This window comes from Gorilla gorilla, chromosome X, assembly GCF_029281585.2.
Source record: "Gorilla gorilla gorilla isolate KB3781 chromosome X, NHGRI_mGorGor1-v2.1_pri, whole genome shotgun sequence".
In the NCBI taxonomy this organism is placed as follows: domain Eukaryota; kingdom Metazoa; phylum Chordata; class Mammalia; order Primates; family Hominidae; genus Gorilla; species Gorilla gorilla.
This window is the reverse complement of record NC_073247.2, coordinates 26,957,095-26,983,203: the sequence shown is the minus strand read 5'-3', so window position 1 is coordinate 26,983,203 and position 26,109 is coordinate 26,957,095. Positions and strand designations below refer to the sequence as shown.

The 26,109-nt window shown below is 39.8% G+C and overlaps 1 pseudogene; it reads left to right on the top strand.

Moving 5' to 3' along the window:
• The first annotated feature begins 23,642 nt into the window (after positions 1-23,642).
• Positions 23,643-24,184, top strand: LOC101149876 (putative heat shock protein HSP 90-beta-3; annotated as a pseudogene).
• Positions 24,185-26,109: the final 1,925 nt, after the last annotated feature.

Here is a 26,109-nt window from a genome sequence, read left to right as displayed (position 1 = left end):
TTTCAACTTCTTTGCCTTTGGTTTGAATTTCCTCCTGTAGCTCGGAGTAGTTTGATCGTCTAAAGCCTTCTTCTCTCAACTCATCAAAGTCATTCTCCATCCAGCTTTGTTCCATTGCTGGTGAGGAACTGCGTTCCTTTGGAGGAGGAGAGGCGCTCTGCGTTTTAGAGTTTCCAGTTTTTCTGCTCTGTCTTTTCCCCATCTTTGTGGTTTTATCTACTTTTGGTCTTTGATGATGGTGATGTACAGATGGGTTTTTGGTGTGGATGTCCTTTCTGTTTGTTAGTTTTCCTTCTAACAGACAGGACCCTCAGCTGCAGGTCTGTTGGAGTTTGCTAGAGGTCCACTCCAGACCCTGTTTGCCTGGGTAACAGCAGCGGTTGCTGCAGAACCGCGGATTTTCGTGAACCGCAAATGTTGCTGTCTGATCGTTCCTCTGGAAGTTTTGTCTCAGAGGAGTACCCAGCCGTGTGAGGTGTCAGTCTGCCCCTACTGGGGGGTGCCTCCCAGTTAAGCTGCTCGGGGGTCAGGGGTCAGGGACACACTTGAGGAGGCAGTCTGCCCATTCTCAGATCTCCAGCTGCGTGCTGGGAGAACCACTGCTCTCTTCAAAGCTGTCAGACAGGGACATTTAAGTCTGCAGAGGTTACTGCTGTCTTTGTTTGTCTCTTCCCTGCCCTCAGAGGTGGAGCCTACAGAGGCAGGTAGGCCTCCTTGAGCTGTGGTGGGCTCCACCCAGTTGGAGCTTCCCGGCTGCTTTGTTTACCTAAGCAAGCCTGGGCAATGGCGGGCGCCCCTCCTCCAGCCTCACTGCCGCCTTGCAGTTTGATCGCAGACTGCTGTGCTAGCAATTAGCGAGACTCTGTGGGTGTAGGACCCTCTGAGCCATGTGCGGGATATAATCTCCTGGTGCGCCGTTTTTTAAGCCCGTCAGAAAAGCGCAGTATTCGGGTGGGAGTGACCTGATTTTCCAGGTGCCGTCTGTCACCCCTTTCTTTGACTAGGAAAGGGAACTCCCTGACCCCTTGCGGTTCCCGAGTGAGGCAATGCCTCGCCCTGCTTCGGCTCGCGCACGGTGCGCTGCACCCACTGTCCTGCGCCCACTGTCTGGCACTGCCTAGTGAGATGAACCCGGTACCTCAGATGGAAATGCAGAAATCACCCGTCTTCTGCATCGCTCACGCTGGGAGCTGTGGACCGGAGATGTTCCTATTCAGCCATCTTGGCTGCTTAGGAGCAATTTTTAAAATTTCTAAGTGAAACATTAACAGATTAAATGTGTATACCATAAAGAAGAATTCATTCCACAATAGGAAATTTCATATGGACTATTATATCAAAATAAAAGAGAAAAGCCAAAATGATTTAAAAAAAGATTTGTCTGACAGAAGATTGTTTGATTATTCGTTTGTTTTTAAAAGTAAGATGCCAATACAAATTTATTTGTCCAGTGCCTTCATTGACAGTGGAGGGGTAATACTGGAATATTTTGGAGGCACCTTTATCCAGGTATTTTAAAGTAATGCTCATGCAATGTAGAATTGTCGTGAATTTGCCAGATAATGGCAGGAACTTCCACTGCATTGGACTGTTGGGTTTTGAAAGATCCATGTTTAAGTCCACATTCCGCCACATAGTAGCTGTGCAACATGAGGCTTGCTTTTTTATCATTATCATTTGTAAAAAAAAGGTTAAAAGTTCTTCTAGGGATCATTGTGAAGGATGGAATGAAACATTGGGTGAGAAAATTCTCTGAAAACCATAAACACCTCCATATATATAAGGTGTATAGTTTTTATCATTACTCGTGTTTAAAGAAGTGAAACCAAAAAACAAATGTTCAATGACACAATTTAGAGAGAATCAAGTTGGTAGTTAATGAGGTGTAGTCAAAAAGGAGACACAGATTGCTTTTTGATAATGATTTCTTCCCATATGGCTTTGATATGGGATGTTTATGGGTGACAAATGGGGAACTATGCAAATGTGATGCATGTGCACACATTTATTTTAAGATTCATAGCTTGCCTTGCTGGCAAGCTATGGACTTCTAAGAGCTTCAGTCAAACCTGCTCGGTCCATTGCCTGTTTCAGACTTAGAAGACTGTAAATAAATTTGATTCAACCCCCAACAACTCTGTAAGAAAGCCATAGGGCTGACTGACCTCAGGTGTCAAAAGGCAGTGTAGGAGTTCTAACTATGCAGAAGGGCTCACCTGGGCAGGGCCAGGTGGCTAGCCAGGAAGGTTCTCCATAGGATACCCTTATTGTGGTAAATTTGCCACAACCCACTTTCTGGGTGGCAGCATTGTAGCATATAAAATCCAATTGTGTCAACATATAGAGAGTAGATCTTTCTCTCTGGAGTGTGGTCACATTATTCCTACTCATCATGTGAAGTTTAAAACCTAATGCCAATTAGTTAATTTTAATGACAAACATAGTTACCAGGAAATCCAGAATTTCTAGCTAACACACGAGAAGCCAAATTACCATCATGAAATTGCTTGGTGAGCTTGGAATCTGAACAGGCATCATCAGTCACCTGATTTGAATGTTAAAGGGTTTGTCGGTCAAGTTTCTTGAGTGCAGGCAACAAAATTCTCTATTGACTCACCTAAGCAGAAAAGAAATTCATTGGTACTTCTTGGTCAGTACACAGAAGTGATGAATAGGCTGGAAAGCCAGGCTCAGAAGACAATGGGAACCAAGAGAAGCTATGAATGGCAGACACATTATCATCAGTTCGGTGTTCCACTGCTGTCAGAAATCTGAGCAGTTGATGCTGCTACTACCTTTGGACTCTCAATGCCTGATGCTACTGCTGATTTTTTGGGAAATGCTCACACCACCACGTATAGCTTCTCAGCTGTCCTTGCATCTTCGTTTCTCTCCTTCAAGATCCAAAGACCTGGCTAGGAACATCTGGTTGCTGAGTTCAGGTCATATGCATCTACACAGCTATCGGGATGCTAGAAGAGGAAATATATGGCCCCCAGACCTGTGCTTCTCAAAGTGTCATCTGCAGACTGGTTCCAGGCCTTGGAATGATCGTTTTTATTTTGTGATGAGGCAAGGAACTCATGCTCGAATGTAAATCAATTTAGTGCTTTTCCTACTTAGGCAGCTTTGCTGTGGAAAAAGTGTCAGTTTAATTAAACAGTGTGCTACTAAATAGAGCAGCACTTTCCTTGACTTCATGATGGGAGACTAGGACCTGACATCTGGGGACTCCCCACAAAAGAAGAGTGTTTGGAACCCATGTTGTAAAAAAACAACAAATATCCACCACAAATGAGATCAGGCTGAGTAAGTCTGATGTCTACTACTCCACCATAGAGACATTTTTGCCATCAGTAATGTGTGCGTTATGAGCATCTAGACATACCCTCACCTGGCTGGTGTTTAGTTGGATATGGTGATTTTGACTGTCACTACTGTCTTTCCTACAGGGCAGGTTGCTAGCTACCCTCTTGGGAAAGGAAAGGTTGGGGGAGACAGTTTCATGCCCACCCAAGTTGGCTGGTTGAGACTCTTCACTGTGATGGTGAGCCAGTGACCCTCAGATGACCTTGGAGTGGGGTTTATCATCTGTCCATTGTGAACCCTGCCCTTTCTGTCTTCCGTAAGCCAAATACTCATAGCACCTTGATGGAGCAGTTCTTTATCCAGTGGTTCAGGAAATGATCACAATTTAAATAGTTGGGGAATGGTGTGAGAAGGAAAGCAAGTATTACAACTCTGGTTTAGCTTCTTTGGTCCTTTGTATTATACATAGAGGCAAAAGCATCACTCTGTGAGCCGTTAGAGTATGTCTCATGTGAATTCCCCTTGTTCTCTTGCTCTTCCACTTCTCCTTCAGTCCTCTCTTAAGATCTTCCCTGTTGAGTGCCCCTCCCAGCACCTCCCTAGAGATTGCTAACCCTCCCTACAGAATAGTAAAATTCCCATCTCTTCTTGAGACTTTTGAATTCAGACACCCCAGTAGTCTCCTGGATGTAGAGGGCTTTTCCCTTCACTTTAGCTGGTTATCACAGTATGGGAAGCTCTGGTCTTATGAATGGGGTGGAGAAAAGACAGTAGAGTGCAGAAGAATTCCTTTTAGGTTCCTAAAAATTGAGCACCAGTCACCATCTGATATGGTTTGGATATGTGTCCCTGCCCAAATCTCATGTCAAATTGTAATCCCCAGTGTTGGAGGAGGGGCCTGATGGGAGGTGATTGGATCATGGGGGTGGAGTTCTCATGAATGGTTTAGCACCATCCCCGCCTTGGTACTGTGTAGTGAGTGAGTTCTCATGAGATCTGGTTGTTTAAAAGTGTGTGACGGGGCACGGTGGCTGACGCCTGTAATCCCAGCACTTTGGGAGGCCCAGGCGGGAGGATCACGAGGTCAGGAGATCGAGACCATCCTGGCTAACACGGTGAAACCCCGTCTCTACTAAAAATATAAAAAATTAGCCGGGTGTGGTGGCGGGTGCCTGTAGTCCCAGCTACTCAGGAGGCTGAGGCAGGAGAATGGCGTGAACCTGGGAGGCGGAGCTTGCAGTGAGCCGAGATAGCGCCACTGCAGTCCAGCCTGGACGAAAGAGCGAGACTCCGTCTCAAAAAAAAAAGTGTGTGACGTCTACCAACTCTCTCTCTTGGTCCTGCTCCTGCCATGTGATGTGCTGGCTCCCACTTTGCCTTCTGCCATGATTGTAAGTTTCCTGAGGCCTCCCCAGAAACAGATGCCACCATGCTTCCCGTACAGCCTGTGGAACTGTGAGCCAATTAAACTTTTCTTTATAAATTACCCAGTCTCAGGTATTTCTTTATAGCAATGTGAGAACGGATTAATACACCATCTAAGGGATGAATGGCCTTTGAAAGACTACTTAAAAATTGCACAATAATATCAATATGATCTTGCTCCTCCTTATTAAACTAAGCTGCATTCATTGCTTATACATCTTGAGTTTCAGTACAGAACTTCCCATGATAATGGACTATGAATGGTGCCACAGTGAAGTTGCTCTTCTCCAAAGCTCAGTGTTCTTCCTGCCTCTAACTCTGATGATGAAGGAAGGGAATGTTGGGGAGAAGTTTTAGTTCAACCTACCTTATCCTTCTACTCTGTCTATAGCTGACAAACTCCAATTCTCATAGATTAACCCTCAATCAGGTTATAGACACATCTTGTAGTTTGAGAGCACAATTCCGTATCTCTAATATAACTTAGAAAGTTCTGATATTATAGACTAATCTGAGCTGCTTACCATGTACCCCACCAAGAAAAGCTGTGGAAAAAATGCGTGTTAACTGCTATGGACTTGAAAATAAGAAATAAAAGAGGAAGAAAGGAAGGGAAAAAGAAGGAAAGAAAAAGTAACAAGGGAAGAAAAAAATAACTCATATTTAGAGAATAAAAGATTATCTTTTCAAATATTATGTAGTGGGTAGGTTAAAATAATTGGAATTTTCTGGTATAATTAACTTGCAGTAGAATGGCAAATATCCTTCATCTGTCATTGGACTCATGCCATAATTATTTATTTTTTCTGTGGAAAAAAAGGACTGAAAATCTGTTTTATTTATTTGTATTTTATTTTATTTATTTATTTATTTTGAGATGGAGTCTTGCTCTGTCGCCGGAGTGCTGGAGTGCAATGGCACGATCTTGGCTCACTGCAACCTCTGCCACCCAGGTTCAAGCAATTCTCCTGCCTCAGGCTCCCAAGCATCTGGGATTACAGGCGCATGCCACCACACCCGGCTAATTTTTGTATTTTTTGGTAAAGATGGAGTTTTGCCATGTTGACCAGGCAGGTCTTGAACTCCTGACCTCAGGTGATCTGCCTGCCTCGGCCTCCCAAAATTCTGGGATTACAAGTGTGAGCTACCACACCCTGCCAAAAATCTGTTAACTTTAGTACGTTAAGTGCAGCCTCTTTCTAATGGGATTTGCATTTGTAAAGAAAAGGAAGGATTTTTTACCTGAGGCAACCTAAAGGCAAGTGTGCTTAGGGCATTCATCGATTTCACTAAAAAGTGATCTTTAGCTTCTGCATCCCATAACTCCAGGTTCAAGGGTTTTTTTCTTTTCACTGAGTTGATCTGGTTTAGTGTTTTAAGGTGAAAGCATGGTAAGTTACTATAGAAGAAAGGAAAATTAAGAAGAGTGGGAATGAAGGAGGAAGGTTGATGGTGCATGAGAGGAGAAGAGATGGGCACACACCATCAGCACATCTGAATGTAGGAAGTGGGAAAGGTAGGACTCGGTGATCACACGGTGTGAAATTTCTCCAGTGTTTCACATGTGAGGGACAAAATCAATGAGTCACTCAGCAAGCATTTTAATGAATATTATGCATAGAGCAATGGGGGAATTGGAGATATTAAAAGGTAGATACACAAAATTATTTAAAAATTATTTTAAAATTCTATATTGTAAATGCTAAAGGCTGAGTAGAAACAAGAAGTGTTAATAGCTCTGAGTAAAGGTGCCTCTAATTCCTCCTTGGAGTTAGACCTTGATTAGGCATTGAAGGATGGAATGATAATGTCAAGAATTGTGAAAGGTCTGAGATTTGACTGTACTTGAAGCTGACAAGTTAGCTTGCCACAGTTTCATGGATACTGGCAGAAGATATAAGACCCTCGGATCAGAAACAAAGACTTTATTGCTCACAGCACAGCAAGCAGAGTGAGCCAGAATCTTTTTTTCTTGTTTTGAAAGAGAAATTTACAGAGGGAATAATAGAGGAAAATAAAGGGATCAGGAAGTACAACTTGTTCCTGACAGAGTAGAAAGTGAGAATCCAAATTGGGTTTTGACACAGCAGATGTGTAGCCCAGACAGTAGAGCTGGCTACACACACAGTTATCTCTAAGAGGAGGGCTGGCTTCCGGTTCATTCCTTATTCCTCCCCCATGGCTCACTCCTGCTGGTTTTGGTCTCTGGTTTCTATAGAGAGCACTGGTTCAGCTGCTAAATGAAACACAGTGAATGAGGGGTTGTTATCCCACGGTCTTTTTTTTTCCCAGGGTCACCTTTCCATAGTCCTATGCTGTTCAATACTGCAGCCATGAGCTACATGTGGCAATGCAGCGTTTAAAATGTGGCTAAACTGAAATGTGCTGTAAGTGCAAAATACACATTGAATTTCAAAGACTTAGTAAAAGGGAAAATATCTCATTAATACTTTTTATATTGATTACATGTTGAAATGATAATATTTTGAATACATTATTTTAATAAAATACGAACATTAATTTCACCTATTTCTTTTTACATTTTAATATATGCTTCAAGAAATTTTAAGTTACATATGTGGCTCACATGTGTGGCTCATGTGATATTTCTCTTGGATAGGTACCTTTGAGCAAGAGAGGAGGCTCCCTGAGGTTCTCCTTATTATACTCCAAAGGCTGTGTTATTGATTTTCTGTTTTCTCATGGACCTCAGTTGGGCATGGCCTGGGCCATTGACCTGCATTAAACTGCAGTCCTCCTTGATGTACTCTGCTGCCCCTAACCAGAGTGTTTTCAGATGGGAGGAGCAGGGATATAGTCAAGACTTACCTTTCCTCCCATGACCTTGTCCTCCACTTGCCTTTACAAAGATTTTGCCACTCACTTTGCCACTCACAAAGTTTTGTAGGTAATTCAGGCTTTATGGAAGGGTCAAAGAATGCTAAAGGGAATTACAACCTATGGGGGAAGGACTTTCAAACTGTGTATTGATTGTGTCTTATTTCCATGGTCTTTGAAAAATGTACTCAGGGATTGAAACCCTTCACAGGGGATCCCTTTGTGCATCCTTAACCTTGCTCTTCTGACCTTGAGTCTTTACCCCTCCAGGAGACTACCATCTTCTAATATCTGTCATGAAAATCTGCTACTCTTCTTTTTTTTTTTGAGATAGAGTCTTGTTATGTTGCTGAGGCTGGACTTGAAACCCTGGGGTCAAGTGATCCTTCTGCCTCAGCATCCCAAGTAGCTGGGACTACAGGTGGGTGCCACTGCACCTGGCATGCTACGCATCTTGTATGAAACTCTACCAAGAACTCACAGAGATGGTCTTATCTAAGGATATTCACCCCCAACCCTGTTTTCCACTGCCTTTGAATGCTGGATTCCTGAGAATACTACCAAAACAACCTGTTAATAAGACAAAGTTAAGTTTACTCTTACCGCAGTAAGGGTGAGCATTACCTCAATGCAGTCTTAGTAGCTTCCTTAGGGGAAAGGGCTAAGTTGTGATGTTTATGAGGCTTTAGATACTAGTTTAAAGTGGGCCTTTCATGCAGAGGATTGAACATCATTGGATAAGAATCATGATATAGTAGTTTAAAATTGGTGGACACAGCAAGGGGAGATTTTGAGGTGAATGTTTTTATTAAAGAGTCTTAGGGAGTAAATAGCTGTTGATGCTGTCTATTGAATTGAATAGTTTGATTTTCACTTAAACAATTTTCTTGGGGAAGGTTTCTGGAAAAACCTTATTTGCAACTTTTATCCTCTTAGACAAAATTTTTTTTGGAATAGTAAAGTCAATGTTGATAAAGACAGCAGAATTGTAAAGTGATGTTAGTAAAGTTAGTAAAGTGGGCTGAATAGGAAAGCTATGTTAATGCAGACAGTAAACTGTGTAGGTCTAGGTGGTACAGTTCTCACCCACAGCAAGATATGCCCCCATTCTGTGCTACTCACTTTTCAGGGCTCCAGAAGGGTAGTCTTGGGCACTCTATGTCTAAAGATATTATAGTGCACGTCAGCTTACCACACGTACACAAGACGTTTCTTGTCCTAGTTTGGGTTTCTCTCAAAACAGACTCTGAGACAAGGATTTGGTTTATTTGGGATGTGATTGTAGGAAAAGCAGGAGGGAAGGTGGAAAATCAGTCAAAAGTGCATGAATTAGCAGGTTACCACTGTAGGCAACAGGGACTTAATCCCTCCTGGAACCTTCTGAAAGACTGTGGACTACCTTGAGGGGTAGGAAGTTGGAGTCCTCATCCACTTCCATCCTGGTACTTCTGGTCTGTCCCAGACAGGGTGAGCACACTCTTTAGAGGTTAACGAACACCTTCAGAGGGAGTCCATTAGCCTGTAATTCTCTGTAGGCGGCCTATGGGAAGATCCCAGGGGTATGGGCATGGCAGATTTCAGCACCTGCTATACAGCCCAACATGGTGGTAGACCCATAGTAGGTGCTTGATAAATACTTATTGAATGAATGAATAAACACCCATTGTTTAAAGATGAGCTTTAGTTCTCAAACTGTAGTCTAAACTTGATGATGAGACAGACCTTTCCTTAACTGCCCCATAATTATAAGGCTGGTCCTCTCATAATAAAGTTAGCACCTCACAATGTTATACATCCACCTCCTCTGCCCTCTTTTCTCCCTTTAGCCCTGCCAAGAATGAGAAAAGGGTGAATCACTGAGCCTTTTAATAGCAACTCATTTAGCTTCATGAAGACTGACTGTGAAGACTGTAAATTAACTTCCAAAGGCACAGTGAAGTTCTTAGATGGGAAATACTACCTTCTGCTGTCCGTGCTAGTAGAGGTTGGGGAGTTAGGGGGTGGGATGACAAGTGTGTTCTTCAATTATAGAGTTGTTTGTTTTGACATCTGTTGTCCCTGGTTTTGGTTCCTTTCTACTCTGGAAACTATGTATTAACCTAAAGGAATGGTTATCTTGGTGGGAATGTCAGGGATGGCAGCAGGCCTGTGGGTGGCTAGGAGGCTAATTTGGAACAAGATGGGGGTGGGGGAGTAGGCTGCGATTCCTCAAATCACACAAATAGAGGCCGGATCTGCAGTGTGTGAAGACCTTGCTTGGCAAAAGGTAGTGCCAACATCATTGAGAAAGAGTTGATTTAGGCTGATGTGAGCTAAATGTACATGAGAGGGCTCCATTGACCAGAGATAAGACTCCCAGATATAAAACATAACAGAAAAAGGACTACTTAACAAGCAAAAATTTATCAAGCACCAACAATATTTAGGTATTGTGCTAATGTTACACTCCCAGCCACAACACAATAAAACTACATTGGTATTGAACTAGGGATTGCTAGTTAATTTATTTATTATCTGTCACTTTCTTTGGGACTAATTTGGGGGAAACCAAATTTTCTACTTTAGTGTGTAAAGAGAAGAAATGTTAAAAGATACTGTTATGGACTGACTGTGTCCCTCACCCCCAGATTCATTTGTTGAAATCCTAACTCCCAATGTAATGGTATTAGAAGGTGGAACCTTTGGGAAGTGATTCAATTTAGATAAGATAATGAGGGTAGAGACTTCATGAATGGAATTAGTGCCCTTATAAGGGAAGACACAAGAACTTGCTATGTCTCACCCCTCTTACCATGTGACGATACAATGAGAAGACAGGCTTTCTGCAAATCAGGAAGAGAGTCCTCACCAGACACTGAATCTGCTTGTGCCTTGATCTTGAACTTCCCAGTCTCCAGAACTGTGAGAAATTGTTTGTCATTTAAGTCACCCAGTCTATGGTATTTTTGTTATAGCAGCCTGAACTAAGACATACTCTTCGAAGAAATGTTAAAACCAGGACAAAAATAAAGTGAACACTTATAAAATATCTTATTTATCAAATTAATTACTAAGGGAACCAGTAAGACTTTACAATCAGTTCAAAGGAGAATTCAAAGAACACATCAGGAATGCTTACATAAATTCAGGAATAGATGCAAAACTGCTTGATGTCCATTCCATTCCACTGACACAATTCATTTGCACTTCTATGTACATGAATCATTTACATTATTATCTGTTTTTCTACAATGTACAGAGTTGTAAAATAGGTTGAAGGCATCAAAAGGCACAAACCAGGCTGGGTGTGGTGGCTCACGCCTGTAATCCCAGCACTTTGGTAGGCTGAGGCAGGCAGATCACCTGAGGTCAGGAGTTCAAGACCAGCCTGGCCAACATGGTGAAACCCTGTCTCTACTAAAAATACAAAAATTAGCTGGGCATGGTGGCACCTGCCTATAATCCCAGCTTCTCGGGAGGCTGAGGTAGGAGAATTGCTTGAACCCCAGGAGGCAGAGGTTGCAGTGGGCGGAGATCACGCTACTGTACTCCAGTCTGGAAAAGAGTGAGACTCGGTCTCAAAAAAAAAAAAAAAAAAAAAGGCACAAACCCCTATAGAATCAGATAACCTGAAAGAATGTACCAGACAGGACACTCAGAAATATTTTTTTGGCCCATTTCAAAGTCTTTCACAAGTGCTCCTGATAGAAGTAATGTTTTCTGAGTAGTCCTTCTGGAAGCAGAAAATAGATTGCAGACTGGCCAAGTCTTTTGAATCAAAAGAAAAGTAGCTTCTTGTGGCAACATTACATACTACCCAGGGTATAAGTGAGGAATCATTTGGAACTGCATCTTCTAAATACAAGAGTACTGATCTATATCAGGGAAAGAACAATTGAAGGAAAATTTGATGAAATTTGCCCCATGAAGAGGAACAGAATCAATTTAGCAGACACTTCAGTTACAGAATGTTCAGCTACAAATAAAACCTATTGAGGGAAAAAAGGAAGTTCGTGAAACTTCCTTTTTAATGAACTCCCTGGTTCAGATTTCATAATGAATTGTGACAAGAAGTGGGAAGAAAATTACTTTTATTTTTTAACAGCTGTATTGAGATATAATTTACATACCATACAATTCACCTATTTAAAGTGTATAATTAATTTTTTTTGTTATTTTCACCTATTTAAAATAGGTGTAGAATCACAATCACAGTCTAACTTGAGAATGCTTTCATTCTGCTAAAAGAAACTTGGTACCCATTAAAAATCACTCCTCATTCCTCACCCCATTACATCCTTTAGCCCTAAGAAATCACTAATCTACACTCTGTCCCTGTAGATTTGCCTATTGTAGACATTTTCTAGAAATAGAATCATATTAGTATGCGGTATTTGTGACTGGATTCTTTCAACTAGCACTTAGCATAATGTTTTCAAGGTTCACTAATCAATACTTCATTTCTTTTTATTGCTGAATAATATTTCATTGTATGGGTATAGCACTTCTTATTTAACCAACTGTCAGTTGATGGACATTTAGGTTGTTTCTACTTTTTGGCTATTATGAATAGTGCTGGTGTGAACATACATATTTTTGTATGGACAAGTATTTTCATTTCTTTTGAGTGTACACTTAGGTGTAGAATTTCTAGGTCATTTGTAACACTATATTTAACATTTTGAAGAATTGTCAAACTGTTTCCCAAAGCAGCTGTGCCCTTTTATATTCCCACCAGCAGTGTATGAGGAAGGTTTCAGCTTCTCCACATCCTCACCAACACTTGCTATTGTCTGTCTTTTTGATTACAGCCATCCTACTGGGTGTGAAATACTATCTTATTATTATTTTGATTTGAATTTCCCTGATGACTAATGATGTTGAGTAACTTTTCATGTGCTTATTGGTCATTTGTGTATCTTTTCAGAGAAATGTCTATTCAATTTTTTTGCCCATTTTTAGATTGAGTTATTAGTCTTTCTATTATTGAATTGTAGGAATTCTTTATACATTAAGGATACCAGTTAGATACATGATTATCTATTTTTTCTTTTGTCACTTGTGCTTTTGGTGTCATATCTGAGAAATCATTGGCTAACCCAAGGTCAGGAAGATATACTCCTATTTCTTTTAAGTGCTTGATAATTTTAGCCCTTACATTGAGGTCTATGATCCACATTAAGTTAATTTTTCCATATAGTATGAGGAAGAAGTCCAACTTCAATCTTTTGCATGTTGTCTCAGCACCATTTGTTGAAAAGACTATTTTTCCCCATTGATTTGTCTTGGCACCCTTGTCAAAAATCAATTGACCGTAAATGTAAGGGTTTATTTCTGGACTCTCAATTCTATTCCATTGGCCTATGTGTCTATCCGTATGCCAGTGCGACACCATCTTGATTACTATAACTTTAAAGTAGGTTTTGACATTGGGAAGTGTGAGTCCTCCAACTTTGTTCTTCTTTTTCAGATTGTTTTGACTATTATGAGCCTCTTGCATTTCCATATGAATTTTAGAATCAACTTGTCAACTTCTGGAAAAAACAAAAGCCAGCTGGGATTTTGATAGGGAGATCCAAAGATTAATTTTAGACTTTAATAAAAAGATTGCTAAACCAAATATTTGTTTTCAGGTTTTTGAGTTTCAACCATTCTCATATAAATTGTTAATATGTTTATTTTACTCTATAAGTAAAGTAGAGCTGTTAAGATCTTTGCTGTTAGCACATTGGCATTGATTTATATATAATTCACATTTCACTAATGTGTTAAATCTTATACATCCTTCTTAGTTTATTCAATTTGTAATGATGTAGTTGTATAGACTGTACAGAAAAGCAAAGGACAGGAAGAAGGTGATACGAATTTGTTAGAGAAGTAGTATAACATGGTCTGGTAGTGAAATAACCTGTCTTTTGACCGTACATTCATGTTTTAATGTGCTTCATCAAACATGAGATGTTAAATAGATTGGCAGTTTCATTGAGCTTTCCTCATCATTATGTAAATGGATATAAGGAATTTTAATGCCAAAAAATGTTTTCAGGGAGATTAAATAGCTTTTTTATTCAGATGTTACAAAATTGGGAAGTACTGTTTTACTAAAAAGTATTTTGAATGAACCATTATAATCACCCCCAACTCCAGAAAAGCAAATGTATTTGAATGAAAAAAGTAGTTATGTTTAAGCGTCTAGGATTATAAACCCAGAGGGTATGTCATGGATATGTGGGACTGTGCTTGATTTCATAAAGTTGCCAGATCAAATAATTTATTATTGAAGATGCTACAAATTAATCTGGGAGTACAAAAGCAGTTATTGTAGAAATAAATATTAAAAAATGTTGTTCACAAGCTGTCAGTCATGATCCTACCAAGAGAATGAGACATTTAGGCTACAAAGACAAACTTAAAATGCCTGTGACTCAGACTGGTTTGGCTTTGAAGCAGGTTGTACTTGTAGAGCTACTGAGAGAGGAAGTGGTGCACAGTGAATCAGGCAGGACTTGGGTCTGCACATATGACTCAGGAATAAAGAGGAATTAACATCTGCAACACAGTGCCTTAAAGAAATCACAGATTTCAACTGAGTTGGCATCGAACGACTCGGACCTGGCTGGAAATTTGTGATTTGGGGAAAAAATGTTAAAAGCTTGTATCCCAGAAGGTAGAGCTATTTGGTATGGTGCAGCTGTAGAGTACAAGACTATCTTGGGGTTATGGTAGCATGAATGACCAGGAAGAGGTCTCATTTCTGAAATCAGGAAGGTGACATGCTTTGCTCAGAACAGGGCTTGGGTGCAGCAGGGGCTCAGGAACTGAGGTAATAGGTTCATCATGCAACCTGTTCAAATTAACATCAGTCCTGATAAGGAAGGCTGTACTTCATAAGCATGTTGAGGTCAAGACTTTTTCAAGCATGTGGCCTATGGTAACCCATTTAGTTCTGCCTCTTTCTGTTAGTGGAAGTCTTGCCTTGAATAAGACTAGATAGTGCTAAAAGTATTGGCACATCTGGGTTATACAACAGCTGATATTTCTTATTGAGGTAACCAGAACCTCATTGTTCATTCAGTTATTAATTAAAAAAAAAGTGATCATTACTGTGTATTAGGTCCTGTGCTAAGATTTGGGGATATGGAAATGAATGGGACCTAGGGCTCATAATTGGGTGAGGAGACCCACATGCCATATTTTTGGATGGATGCTGCTACTATTGATTGAGCAAAAGATTAAGGGAGGAAGAGCAAGTTTTGGAGGACAAGGAATTTCATTTTGGAGAGAAGTTTGTGAAGTCTGTAGAGCATTTAAGTGGAGATGCCTGGTGGGCAGTTGGAGTTGTATCTGACTGTCAGTGGGGAAGTCCAAATGGGAAGTCTGGATTTGACAGTCATCATTTAAAGATGATAATTGAAGTCATTGACATTGATAAAGTCACACAGAGATTCTATAGAGTAAGGAAGGGAGAAGGATTAGAACTAAACCCTGGAGAATCCTTCCAGTTCAGCAGTGACATCTGATGAATGCTATTGTCTGAATACATATTGCTCTCACATCAGTGAATTTACATTTGAAAAGCATGAATAAACTTGCAAAAAACACATTCAAAAGGAAATTATCACCGCAAATACAGACCCAGAAATTTTCAAAGTAAAAATTTAAAAATCAGGCCAATAATAAAATCCAAAGTATCTTCAGAATCAAAGAGGAAGTTTAGGTATTAACTCTATTAAGGGAGTAATATAGATAAAGTGATCAGAGTTTCTGATCCTAAAGTAAGCTCTAATAAGTTTGATTGTTTTTATGGGAACTATGGGGGATAATATTTGAAATCAAAACTGTCTGCATGACTGAGATCAATATAGAACAATCAAGTAACAAAAGAACAGCTTAAACATAAAAACTAGGAAAATTAAAAGGCTATCTAGGATGCAGATTTGTTGATATCCTTGAGTGAGATTGGTTGAATTGATAGCCAGAGTTGTCTCAGTTATCTCTTGCTGTGTATAAAAACTCCCTCAAACCTTAGTGGATTAAAACAATAACAGTCTATTAATTCTCATGGATTCTGTGGATTCACTGGGCTCAGCTAGGTAGTTCTTCTGCTAGACATGGTGTTGGCTGTATTCAACTGGGAGCTCAGCTTGGGATGGAATGACTAAGATGGCATACATACATGCGTGGCCTCAGCTGGAAGGGCTAGGGGCTGGCTATGCCCTATCTTCTCATTTAGTGGCCTCGCCTGAGCTTTTTAACCTATCGGCTGATTCCAGAAACACAAAAGCAGAAACTACAAGTGTTCTTAAAGCCTTATAGTTCTTGTAGCTCTTAGGAGTACTAGAACATCACTTCTGCCTCATTTGATTGGCCAAAACAAGTCATGAGACCAGTTCAGGAGAAAATAGACTTCACCTCTTGATGGGAGGGGTGTACAGGGATAGAAGGATTGTTGGTGGCCACCTTTGGAAATGATCTACCACAAGAGTTGATTTCCATTTTCAACTTGGCTGCAAGTACTACAGTTTTCTTTCTGCGGGACACTGAGTAGGATACTGTGCTTGGTTCTCACTTCCAGGTGAATACTAAGAGTTCCTGATGGCATTGTAGTTCCCATAACTTTCTAATATGTTTTGCCGAAAAAGTCTACTGGAAGGGAAGTCCATAAACATGTTTAAGGCCTTCTCAAAACAGAGCTTTGACACTAGTTATCTAAGTTTCTCTTTTCTTTTCCTTTCTCTTATGTTTACCAGTCCCCCTCCCCCCACCCCTCCACCCCAAATCTATCTTAGTCTTGTAATAAAGTTAAGGAATTGTTATATTGTGAAATTCTACAAGTACACCTTTTCCAGTTACACGTATGCAAGTGTTGGGGGGCTGAGGGTAGAGGAAGAGAAGTCTTTTTTGAGTTATTTTAGGAGTAGCAGAGCAGGTGGTTTTGGCGACTTGATCTAGGCCTGGCTGTACCATTCACTGGTGCTCAAGGGGTACTAGTGACCACTGCCCTGCTTCAGATATGAAGTAGGTATCTGCCTTCATCAGGAATCTGGAGCTGAGCAATAGCTCCCAAGCAAATACAGGAGGTTTGAAAAATAATAAGGTTGGGTTTGTGAACATTGCCATTTTTTTCTGTATGCTGAAGAACAGGCAGGGTTTAGTGATCACATAGCTTACAGGCAGGTGAAGAATTAGGAAGAATGGCTGTCAGATGAAAATATGGTATTTAGACATTCACAGCCTTTGGTTTTTTCCTGCCTGTGACAGGGTGTTCAGGAAAGGCCCAGGTTAATGAAGGAGAGAGAGAGGGAGGGGAAGTGGGAAGGAGAGGGAGAGAGAAGTGTAGTGGTTTGTAGCACAGACTTTGTGATATTTTGGGAAGAGACATATGGGATGATTTGTGGAAGAGAGAATTTAAGAGTAGCATGGTGAGAGAGTAACTTCTCAGATAGGATAGTGAAAAATTTCTGGGAATTTTGGGATGCCTGAAAATGGGAGAGGAAAGAGGATTTTAGTAAGAGTTGTGTGCTCTATATCATTGGATCCCTTTATGTAGGGATTGGGGTTCCTGTTTGGATGGTGCTTCTTTAACAGCAGCACTTCTCAGGCCCACTGCTTTAATGACATTACCTACTTAGGGAATTTTGGACTCCAAATCTTCACTTGGGAACATTGACTTTTTTGTGCTATTCTTATCTTCTTGCTTTTTTTCCCCCCCTCTTGGCAGTTTATAATGCAATTTGGGAAAATGTCAGTCTGCTTCCACTCTGCCATGGAAACACAAAGAAAAAGGTTTTCCCTGAATTGTTCAGCTAGAGAATGAAGGAAAGAGTATCCTGGAGGAAGGTGCAGAAGTAATCAAAATGAGAGAACAGAAAGCTGAATACAAAGCTCAGGGGTGAGAGGGTTGGCTTCTTACCAAGGTTATCATCACTTTGCTGCTGTTTAATTCCAGTCAAGGGCTTTTCTCTGCCTCTTTCTTGACCTGGTTTTATCTGACTACTGTTTTCTTATAGCAGTGGTTCTTAGCTGCAGCAGGGGAGGCCGCACGTAGTTTGGAAAAGTTGCATGTGTGATGCTGATTGAGAAGGATTGTGCCAGGGGCTTCCTATCAAGTACTGAATGACACGTCAACTCTTGTATTAAACATTCAAGGATCTTAATGTGGCTCCCCAGACCATACCTCCCACTCACCTTCCAGCCGAACCTATTACTGTGGCTGGATCAGACTCTCTCTGACTTCAGGGCACCTCACACTCGTTTTCAGCCCTGCCGTTTAACACCAGTGTGATAGACTGTTCTCCATATGCCCTGCCTACAAAAGGTTTTGCCATTCCTCAAGGCCCCACTCAGGTCTTTCTTATTTTATGGAACCTTCCATAAATGCTCCAGCCACATTGATTGGATCTTGTTTCTGGAATGGCAGTTAAATGGGGCCAGCGATGGGGAAAGGAGGCTGTGAATGCAGGGAAATAAACAGATTATTTATATGGAAATCTGTCAATAGCTTCTTATATAGCTGAGTTAATCTAATGACATCAATGCTTTGGACAGAGGTTTCCAGTGGTACAAACAATTTTTTTCCTCAAAGAGTCTTCCGAAATCCATTCCGCCCTCCTAGCACAACAGTTTGAATTTCTTAATGAAGGAAATGTGCGAATTGACCGTGTGGCTACCACAACCAACACGTGATTTATCTCCACAAACTTGAAAATGCAAATCATGGAGATTGGCTGGGGGAAGCAGGAGGAGAGCAAAGATACCTCATCCAGAAGACAGAGGATCATCAAAGACTCACAGGCAAGTGAGTGAGATCGTATATGTAAGAGCAAGTAATGTTAAGAGTCTATTGTTAGTAACACTTTGCTCAAATAATATCACAATGAGTTTGCAGATAGCTGCCTGATATTTCAATGTTTAGAGATACAATAATTTTCCTCCACTATTCCCCTTTGGATATTCAGGTTGTTTCTAGAGTTTTTGTTAGCATAAAGAACACTGTGGTGGACATCCTTACTCATATCCATTTGCATACTCTTTTCTATAGTTCATGGTCTCCCCCCCACCCACCCATCTAACTCCATGAATACAAGGAAGCTATTCAGGACTTCTTTAGGTCCATACCTGCTTAAAAAAATTCCCTATAGCTTCATAAATCCATCAATACCATGGTTGATCAACAAAAAATTGCAAACTTGACGAATTGATAAGGCGTTATCACACTTACAGAGCCATCTTATTATAAATCCACTAAATGTTCTAGCATTTTGAAAATGTGCCAGGCTTATTTCAAGAAGTTAACTTGAAACTACTGGGCTAAATCAGGAGCGGGTGTGGGAAAGATGAGAAATAGCTGAGTAGGTGGAAAAAGTCAGAATGAAGTAGACAAAGGGCAATGGTTAATAGTAATTAGTAAATATCAAAAGCAAATAAGGATAAGGTATGGCTAATGATTGTGCTAGAGGTAGGGTGGGCAAAGTGAAAGTAAAGTATCCAGTTATTCTTCTAGGGCTGCTTAGTCAAGTTAAGTGGAAGATATGACAATAGTTTGCTCTATGAGCTGAAATCATGAAGGCAAATGCCGAAGTTGAAAGTTGTGTTTAAAATTCCCATCAGCTGCGTGACTAACAGGGGATGAGTGATCAAATGAATCACCTTAGGCAGTTGAACAGCTTTACTTGTCAAAACCATTAGCCATGAACCTTTCTTAACACGAGGCAGTCACCTTCAGCAATCTGCTTTTCCAAAAGTAAAATAAGCCCCAGATGGCCACTTATTAACTTCGGCAAGACTTGACTCTTCTCACGTTGCAAGACAAAATTGATGGAAAATAGATAAAATCTTACTCCAGTTTATCAGTACAATAGCCTGTGGTTCTGGAATATGTGATATAAAAGATCTTGGACTATTGTTCTGGTATTTAGACATCAGGAGATCATACTGGGGTGGTCAGATATATCTATTTGTCCAACATCGTTTCAGAATTTCTGGAACCATCAAATGAATAAAACTTCTTTACATAATATAAATAGTATATATTTTTTCTAATTATAAAATATTATGTGATTATTGAAAAAAGATAATAAAAGGTATAGCAAACTTCAAAGAAGCAGGATCATCCTCTACCCCACCATAATCAATCCAGTTGTCTGCGCCATTTTGGGTGTTTTCTTCCTGTTTTTTAAAATGCATTTTTTAGAACATAGTTGAGATCATACAACATATAATGGATAAGATCTATATTCAATCTAAAGTTATTTTAATTTATCCACCTAAGAGCAACCATATATTATGAAAACTATGATCTGAAACAAAGAACTGGAATGTTTGACATAATCAGGCAAAATAAATAAATAAATAAAAGCAGGCCAGTAACTCCTTGTTTTCTCTAACCATTAACTCATCCCTTTCATTCCTCATTCTGTTTATTAAGTCTGGAATATCCCTGGCTCCTCTCTTCCCTCCAAAGTCTTCTCCTTGAATGTGCCTATCATATTGATTTTTGACTTCTCTATTGTCCACTAAATTTGAGAATTCATTTACATGTAGTCTTGCTTCTAATTTTTTGTTTAATGATTTATATGTCTTACCTCATCTTACTTTTTGAGGTCAGGGGACATTTATTATAGTTTTTATACCCATCCTAATAAGTAGCAAACAGCCAGGAACATAGTAGGAGCTGAAGAAATATCTAGGGTTGACACCAAAAGTGTTTTAACAGATAGTTGCATGGGGAGATGTAATAGTTGAATTATCCAGACCTGTGCAGACAAAGAAAAACTATAGCTGCAGTGTTCAAAATGGTAGCCACTAACCACATGACTGTTGAGCATGTGAATTGTGGCTAGCATGAATTGAGATGTGCTGTAAATATAAAGTACATTAGGCATTTGAAAGGCATAGTATACAAAAAAAGAATGTAAACTATCTCAGTATTTTTTATGTTGACTACTTGTTGAAATGATAATATTTTGAACATAATTGAATTAAATAAAATGTATTATTAAAATGAATTTCACCTCTTTCTATCCTTTTCAGTGTGCTACTAGAAAATGTAAAATTACATCTGTGGCTTGCATTGTACGTATATTTTGTTGGATGTTGCTGTCTTGTAGGCAATGAAATGTAATGTTCGAGATTATTCTTTCTACAGGGCAGAAATTCATTATATTTCTAGATACAGTGTATTTGCATTTCAATGGATAATAATTATTTGCCTTACTAACAGTTTTCTATAGCTTAACTTCTACCCTTACAGAGTTACAAAATAGCCTAAATAATAGGAAGACAATCAGTCAAAGGTACATACCTGGATAGAGCCAGACAATCCTGGGATGGTCATTTGGATAATATGCAGCACTTCACTGAAAGGACACTCAGTAATCTTTTGCCCATTGCCAAGTCTTTGGCAATTTTTCCTAAAAGCATCTTTCCATATTCTTTTGTTACTGTCCCATGTGATTTTGTAGGATCACGTTTTCTTTTCTAGTTAATATCGACAAACTATACTTGCAAAATTCATACTTCAGCCAGAAAACAATGTTTTAGGAACTATGATGTTCCTAATAATAAGGATAAAAATGTTGGGAGTAAAATTAAAAAGAAAAAAAATCATATAGAATAGAACCAAACTTGAATAAAGAATCATATAGAATAGAACCAAACACTTGAAATGATTGAAAAGATAGTGAAATTAATTGCATTTTGTCGTGACTCCTTAGCTTGTCATACTCTTGTCGAATGGGTGGAAACCATATTCTTTTCTACTATTTAATTAGCTGGAAACAAAGCCTGGCTACTGGTTGACTGGCTCTAGTATAAATCCCCCTTCCCCCATTTTTGATTAATCAAATTGCCACTGCTTATTTATTTATTTTAAATTGACAAATAATTGTGTATATGTTTATGGTGTATGGCATGAGGTTTGGAATTATGTCTACATTGTGTGGAATGGCTAAATTGAGCTAATTAACATATGCATTACCTTAAATATTTGTGGTAAGAACACAAAATCTTAGCAATTTTCAAGTATATAATATATTGTTATTAACTACAGTCTCCATGTTGCACAATAGACCTCTTAACTTATTCCTTCTGTTTAACAAACTTTGTACTCTTTGACCAACATCTGCCCCACCCACAGCCCCTGGTAACCACCATTCTATTCTCTGCTTCCATGAGTTCAACTTTATTAGATTCCACACATAAGTAAGATCATACGGTATTTGTCTTTGCTCTTTCTTTTAAAGGAAATAAATTCTTCTCCTTTTTAAGTCAAAGGACTTTTTTTGTGACTTTTGGGTCTGTTCACTCTGCTATGGAGATTAACAAATATTAATTAGTGGATGACTGCTAGGAAGTGAAACTCACAACCAATGAAGTGGTTAATTAAAGTTGAACTTTTTGATGGTCATTTCTAATATTTTTTATATATATATTACAAGTTTCTTTAAATTATTGATTTAAACACTTTAGTCCAAAAGAAGATTAAAAAATGGCTGAAAAGGGATTACAGAGATTACTTTTGTTTCAAATATTTTTAAAACATCCAAAATTTAAAGTAGATAACTATCCCTCAAAGTTAGCTGCTCCAAGCTTGATTGGACATTTGACGTTCCTGATGCTCTGGCTCAGATCAGAGCAGTTCCAAGAGGCTTGGTGGTGGCGATGGGGGTTCGGTGAGAAGTGGGGCAGGCAGGTCTAGATCCGGCCCCGCCCTTACCCCAGGACACCCCCTTTTCTGTGTGCTTTGGACTTCAGTGTCAGTTCTTCCGGCCCAGGGAGGCCATGGAATTGAGGGCAAGTGTTTGCATTATTGATGAGGGTACAAAGGACTCCAGAAGTTTTGAGGCTTTGCTTTTCCCCTTAGCCCTACAGGGTCAGGCTTTCATGCAGAAATTGGCCTGGAAATTCTCCACAGTTTTCATAGCTGCAATGTTTTTGAGGTGTTTTTTAGATAACAAAAAACTAAATACAATTCTCAAAGCTTATTTTGTTTACTTTTAGAGTACACAAAGCAATTTTGCAACAATTACAATTATATATATTCTACTTGCTACTAAGACTGTATAACATTGGTGGGGATAAGAGATTATATGTTTTTTCCTAAAAATATCTACTTAATGCACTCTTTTAATTTTTATTTTTATTTCAATAGTTTTGGGGGTACAGGTGGTTTTGGTTACATGGGTACATTCTTTAGTGGTGATTTCTGAGACTTTTGCTCTCCCCATCACCCAAGCAGTGTACACGGTACCCAATATGTAGTCTTTTATCTCTCACCCCCTCCTAACTTCCCCCTCCACAGTCCCCAAAGTCCATTATATCATTCTTATGCCTTTGCATCCTCATAGCTTAGCACCCACTTATAAGTGAGAACATACGATATTTGGTTTTCTATTCCTGAGTTATTCCACTTAGAATAATGGCCTCCACTCCATCCAAGTTGCTGCAAAAGACATTATTTTATTCCTTTTTATGGCTGAGTAGTATTCCATGGTGTATATATACCACATTTTCTTTATCCACTTGTTGGTTGATGGGCACTTAGGTTGGTTCCATATCTGCAATTGCGAATTGAATGCACTCCTTTTAATAGTTAGTTTTGCTGTCAATCTCTTTCCCTGTTTAATTATTTGAACTATTGGACCCTGAGGATCTGCCCCTGAACATCTCCTGAGAAGTGCTCCAGCAGAGCGAAATCTTGAAAGTCATTCATGAAAACGTTGTTAAGAAGTGGCTTGAGCCCTTCTCTGAGCTGGCAGAAGTGAAGGAGAATTACAAGAAATTCTATGAGGCATTCTCTAAAAATCTAAACCTTGGGATCCACTAACCAGGGACGTCTGTCTGAGCTGCTGTGCTATCACACCTCCCAGTCTGAAGATGAGATGACGTCTCTGTCAGAGTATCTCTCTCACATGAAGGAGGCACAGAAGTCCATCTATTACATCACTGGTGAGAGCAAAGAGCAGGTAGACACCTCTCAAAGCGGGGCTTCGAGGTGTTATACTAGACCAAGCTCACTGATGAGTACTGCGTGCAGCTGGTCAAGGAGTTTGATAAGAAAAGCCTGGTCTCTATTACCTCAGGTCGAGCTACCTGAGGATGAGAGGAGAAGAAGAAAATGGAGGAGAGCAAGGCAAAGTTTGAGAACCTCTGCAAGCTTATGAAAGAAATCTTAGATAAGAAGGTTGAGAAGGTGACAGCCTCCAATAGGCTTGTGTCTTCACCCTGCTGCATTGTGATCAGCACCTATGGCTGGACAGCCAATATGGAGTGAATCAAGAAAGCTCAGACACTTGGAGACAACTCTCTAATGGGCTACATGGTGGCCAAAAAGCACGTGGAGATCAACCTGACCACCCCATTGTGGAGACGCTGCAGCAGAAGGCTGAGACAGACAAGAACAGCAAAGCTGTCAAGGACCTGGTGGTGCTGCTGTTTGAAACTGCTCTGTTTTCTTCTGGCTTCTCCCTTGAGGACCCCCAGACCCTCCACCTGCATCTACCACATGATCAAGCTAGGTATAGGTATTGATGAAGATGAAGTGACAACAGAGGAACCCAGTGCTGTTGTTTCTGATGAGATACCCCTGCTTGAGGGTGAGGAGAATGGGTCTTACATGGAAGAAGTAGACTAGGAGTTTATATTTGGAAACCTTGTGCCCTTGTATAGTGTCCCCATGGTTCCTTGAGTGGCTCTGTCCCGCGGCCTTGAGTGGCCTTATCCCACCTGGCTCCCTCTGCTGATGTCTAGTGTTTTTTCTGTCCTGTTCGTGTGTCTAAGGCAGGAAACAAGAGCCTTAAGTCCCATTCTCTTTCTACTTTTATAATAGGATATTGGATGTTGTGTATTGTGCTTTTTTGTTTATTTTGTTCTGAAATGAAAGTATACCAAATAAAGCAGATGCCGTTTTTATGTGGAAAAAAAAAAACACTTGCCTGTTCTGTGGGTTGTCTTTTGATTTTCTTGATAGTAACATTTGCAGCACAAGCATTTTTAATTTTGGTGAAGTCCAATTTATCTATTTTTTCTTTTGTCACTTGTGCTTTTGGTTGTGCTTCGACCTTGTCAGATCTAAGGAGCCATTGTCTAATCAAGTAATTAGCTTTCAGTGTCTCCTGAGAATAAGGGTCATAGAAGAGGCTGAGTAAAGACTTGCAACAATGATATGTAATTGCATGTGCATTTTTAAAAATAGACTATTTTTAGAGCAACTTTCATTTTACAGCAAAATTAAGCAGAAAGCATAGAATTTCGTATGTCCCCTTCCCCTGTACCACATCTGGCCTCCTCCATTACCAACATCCCACACCACAGTGGTTCATTTGTTACAATTGATGAACCTACGTTGACATGTCGTTATCATCCAAAGTGCAGTTTGCGTCAGGGTTCACTCTTAGTGGTGCACATTCTATGGGTTTGGACAAATGTATAATGATATGGATCCACCATTACAGTATCATACAGAATACTTTCACATTCCTATACATCCTCTGTGCTCTGCCTATTCATCCCTCCCTCTTCCCAACCCCTGGAGAAAACTGACCTTTTTACCATCTCCATAGTTTCACCTTTTCCAAAATGTCATATAGTTAGAACCATACAGTATGTAGACTTTTTCAGATTGGCTTCTTTCACTTAGTAATATGTATTTAAGGTTCTTTCCTGTCTTTTCATAGCTTGATAGCTCATTTCTTTTTAGCATTGAAAAATATTTCATTGTCTGGACGTACCACCATTTATCCAGGTACTGAAGGACATCTTGGTTGCTTCCAAATTTTGGCAATTATGAAGAAGGCTGCTATAAACATCTGTATGTAGGTTTTTGTGTAGACATAAATTTTCTGCTTGTTTGGGTAAATACCAAAGAGCATGATTGCTGGATTGTATGGTAAGAGTATGTTTAGTTTTGCAAGAAACTGCTGAACTGTCTTCCAAGGTGGCTGTACCATATTGTAGCCCCACTAGTAATGAATGAGAGCTCTTGTTGCTCCACATTCTTGCCAGCATTTGGTGTTATCAGTGTTTTGGATTTTCACCATTCTAATAGGTATGTAGTGCTATTTCATTGTTGTTTTAATTTGCATTTTCTTGATGACAGATGATATGGAGCATGTTTTCATATGTTTATTTGCCATCTTCATATCTTCTTTGGTGAGATGTCTGTTCAGATCTTTTGCCCATTTTTTAAACTGGATTGTTCATTTTCCATATTGCTGGGTTTTAAGAGTTCTTTGTGTATTTTGGATTATAGTTCTTTATCAGATCTGTCTTTTGCAAACATTTTCTCCTAGTTTGTGGCTTGTCCTCTCATTCTCTTGAAGTGATTGTATTTCCTTGAATTATTCACTTCACATTCACTTACTGAGCATCTTCAATGGTCTAGGTTCTCCACAAGGCTCTGGGTATATAAAAGTGATTAAGACATAACCTTGCTTTTAGACACTTTTAGTGTGATGAAGGAGAAGGATGAGTAAATAGGTGATTAGAACACTCTTCTAAGGTAAGCAGTCTCAGGCTTCTTGGAAGAGGAGTGTAAGACATAAAGAAAAAGGATATTGA